This window comes from Pinus tabuliformis, chromosome Q, assembly GCF_031772625.1.
Source record: "Pinus tabuliformis cultivar Carrire ecotype Pingquan chromosome Q, CPIR1, whole genome shotgun sequence".
NCBI lineage: Eukaryota > Viridiplantae > Streptophyta > Pinopsida > Pinales > Pinaceae > Pinus > Pinus tabuliformis.
The window spans coordinates 517,694,412-517,698,781 of NC_142296.1; the positions used below are offsets into that span (position 1 = coordinate 517,694,412).

Below are 4,370 nucleotides of genomic sequence, written 5' to 3' on the forward strand. Positions count from 1 at the left end.
GCTCATACCGAAGCCGTCGACTCAACCGTGGCGAGTGGTACATTACCATTATATCAAAAAATGCACACCACATTCACAAGTGGTGCCCACATAACTTACCCTTACAATCATATAAGTAAATACAAAGTTGCAATCACTCGTCTATCACAAACGGATTCTTGAGCTTCACCTTCTCGGGTCGCCAAAGCTTCTGATCACCGAGTATTCGCTCCTCAAAATGACCATGACGACGAGCAGTGGCAGTGGAAGTGGAAGTGGAAGTGGAAGTGGAAGTATCATAAACCTGCAAGAAGGATGGGCTATTGTCAATAAGGCCAAGAAAGACAAATATATGGTTGATATGGAAGAATGTTGGGCTTTTATTTACAAATCTTTCCTACAGTTGAGTAGCCGGTTGGAAGATGTCAACTTTGAGGTGGCTGCGGACGAGAAAGTGGCTATTTACAGTACCGTCTATAACATGTGCAGTCACCATAACCAAATTTATGAGAGACAACTCTATATTTATAACAGATACGAGGATTGCATTAAAGAGTACGTCACCTTTATGGTTTTACCGAATTTGAGCGAACAGAATGATAATCAAGTGTTGTTGAGAGAACTTGTGAAACGCTGGAAAATTTTCAAGGCGATGCTCCGTTATATGCAGGTTGTTTTCTTCGAATATTTAGATCTCTACTTCAGTGATAAGTATCGTCTTCCTTCAGTCAGAGAAGTTGGAATCATGTACTTCCGAGACCTGGTTTTGGGGAAAATGGGAAATAATGTGAAGAAAGCAGTGATTGTTGTTATTGACGAAGAGCAAGAAGGAGAGCCAGTTAGAAATGAGACCCTTTTGAAGGATGTTGTGGCCATTTTTGTGGAGGTTCACATGGATTTCTATACAAATGTTTTTGAAGTGGCCATGTTGGAACATACTGGAGATATCTATTCTCGGAAGCCTGCTTCATGGTTTTTACAAAATTCCTATATGGACTACATGTCAAGGGTAGATGAATATGTGATATGCCAGAAGGAAAAAGTTGCCAGATATTTGCCAGAGTTGCTAGATATTTGCGAGCAAAGGCTATTTCACAAAATGAAAAATGCACTGTTTTCCCATTACACTACACATTTTGTTGCAGATGAAAATTCAGGATGCCTTGCGTTGCTCAGGGAACATAGATATAACGATATTTTGATGATGGGGGCTTTATTTGATCGAGTACCCAATGGCTGGGAATCAATTGCTAATATTTTTAAGCAGCATGTTATTAGTGAAGTAACACCACCTGTTAAACAATTTGAAGATGCTGTAATCCAGAATAATGCAGGGAGAATGGATAAAAGCTTATTGTTGCAGGATGTGTCTGCATTTGTGAGGACGGTCATAGAATTACGTGACCAATATATGAAATATGCACAACAGAACACTCCTTTTTCCAGGGCTTTAAAAGAAGTATTTGAGGCGATCTGTAATAAAGGAATTGCAGGAAGTACCAGTGCTGAATGGCTGGCTACACTTTGTGATACTGTTAGCAGTAATGAAAAGTTGAGAGGGGATGATATAATTGAAAATGTGGTGGAATTTGTAGAGTATATCTGGGATAAAGATGTGTTTGTTGAATCCTACAAGGAAAAACTAACTCGCCGAATTCTGCTCAGGCAAAAGTGCAAATATTGATCATGAGCAGAGCATATTGTCAAAGATGAAGCAGAAATGTGGTGCCCAATTAACGTCATAGATTGCGGGCATGCTAACGGATTGGACAGTGTTGAAATTATAATTTCAACTGCATTGAACAGAACAGCAGCAGCTACTTTATTCGTTTGTCGTGATCCGGCGCCCCACATTTTTTCCCGATCTTTTATGTCACCGCCATTACCATCTTTTCACTCTTTAATTATTTTTGAGTTCCCGAAGGATGAAGATCAGATACAGCACTACATCATTTACTTCTCAACAACCATATTAATGAGCAGAACAGCTGAAACAGAAAAAGAACCATTCTCGAGCCGTAGCAGCATTTACTAGCCATAGATTTCATCACCACCGACTCAAAAAATACAGCAAAAGATCAGATCTGTTCATTATGAACAACAGAAACTCTATCAGCAAGTTAAGGTGGTGAAGACCCTTTCCCACACTATAAAATGCAGACACAGTAGTGTAGAAATATATAGATGAAATAGATTGAAAGTCCTTTTGTAACACAGCAGTGTAGAACAAGAGAGTTTTTTTTTGTATTGCACAGCAGTGCTGAAATTTTCCGAGATAGTTGTTTTGTGGAACTGAAGCGTTCCTGTTGTAATCCCTCTGTCAAAGAGGAAGATGCTCTTTAGCATAATATTTTGTGAAGATCCCTCTATGTGAGGAAGACTTATTTTATCAGTTGGATTATTTTCATAAATAGAAATTTCTTTCTGTGCGTTGTTGTTACACCAAAAGTTATTTTTTCAAAAATTTCCTGTTGCTGTTACACCGTAAGTCGAAAAATACTTGACGTCAAAAATCATGTTGCTGCAACACCACGAATAGCGTTGCTGCAACACCACGAACAACAACTGAAAAAAAACTGTGTTGCTGCAACACCGTTTCCAGAGAACGAATTTTCCTGTTTTTCTGAGTTAAAAACAGAGTATTTTTCTACGTCAAAGACAAAGTATTATTTTGATCAGTTTTTGATCCTGAGGCAAAGTAGAGTATTATTTTATGCTCTGTTCTTGTGTTTTTGAATTATCAGAAAACAGAGTATTACTCTCTGTTCATATTTTTGTTGTTTCGGAATTTATCAGAAAATTTTCAACAGTGGAAACAGAGGATTTTTCCACTGTATTTTGTTTGGAATAACCAGAAATTCCCGACATGGTATCAGAGCTTGTCCAGGCTCTTTGAAGACATCAAAGAAGCTGAAAGAAGATTTGTTGCAGCAGCAAATTATACAGCAGAGCGAAAACGCTGTCAAGGTATTTTTCAGATTAGTTTTTTGTGTAGCTGCTGAAGACAATTAAGTGATTTTTTTTTACAGTCAAGTATTGCAAGAATGACCAGCACCAGCGTGGGTGTGTTTAATACCCAGCTCCCACAGTTCAATGGGAAAAATTATGACTACTGGGCAATAACCATGAAAGCCGTGTTTGCCTCACATGATTTATGGGAACTTGTTGAATATGGATTTGAAGAGCCAGCAAATGAAGAAGAGTTTATTGGATTAACTCAGGCAGAGAAAGAGTTGTTGAAGAGAAATAAGAAGAAGGAATCAAAAGCCCTTGTATTCTTATATCAAGCAGTGCATGAGAGTGTGTTTCCGAGGATAGCAGTAGCCAATACATCCAGAGAAGCATGGCAAACTCTCAAGGCAGCCTATCAAGGCATGGAGAAAGTGAAGACAACAAAACTACAGTTGCTGAGGAAAGATTTTGAGAACATACGTATGAAGGAGTCAGACAATATTGACTCATTCTTCACACAAGCAATTGGTTTGGTCACACAGATAAGGACTCATGGAGAAACTCTTGAAGAAAGAATGATTGTGGAGAAACTATTGAGGTGCCTACCCTCAAAGTTTGATGTGATTGTCACCACCATAGAAGAGACAAAGGATCTCTCAAATTTTTCAGTTGATGAACTTCATGGATCACTAATAACACATGAGCAGAGGTTGAGTAGAAATGAAAACTCATCTCTAGAGCAAGCCTTCAAGACCCAGATTTCATTTGGAAGAGTAAGAGGTCAAGGCAGAGGAAACAAGAGAGGAAGAGGCAGAACCCAATACAGAGGTGGAAGAAACAGTCCAGCAAACGTTCAAGGAAGAGGCAGCAATCCAAATCAGAACCAAGGCCATGGCAGCAGCCAGCAAAGTGGACAACAACATGCTCAAGGACAAAGGTATGAAAAATCCAATGTCCAATGTTATTATTGTAAAAAATATGGGCACTATGCAAATGAATGTAGGAAAAAGCAGCATGATATGAGTAATAGATCTAGTGCAAATATCACTAGAGAAAATATGAGTCAAGATAATGTTTTGTTAGTTTGTAATATGGCTGAAACAAATAGTGAAGATATATGGTTTCTAGATTCTGGTTGCAGCAACCATGTGACAGGAAACATAGCCCTGTTTTCTGTTTTAGATCAGAGTGTGCAGTCACAAGTCACACTTGGGACTGATAGTAAAATTTCTGTTATGGGAAAAGGAGAAGTTAAAATATTTACAAAGAAAGGTGAAAAGAAAACCATAGCAGATGTTTATTATGTTCCTGGAATGAAGTGTAATCTCTTGAGTATTGGACAGCTTGTTCAGAAGGGTTACAATGTTTTCTTTGAGAATGATGTATGCACCATCATGGACAGATTACCCAGCAAACGTTGTATTGCTGAAGTGAAGATG

General features: G+C 38.5%; 1 pseudogene; it reads left to right on the forward strand.

The window, feature by feature from the left end:
- Positions 1-223: 223 nt before the first annotated feature.
- Positions 224-1,663, forward strand: LOC149220445 (cullin-1 pseudogene; annotated as a pseudogene).
- Positions 1,664-4,370: the final 2,707 nt, after the last annotated feature.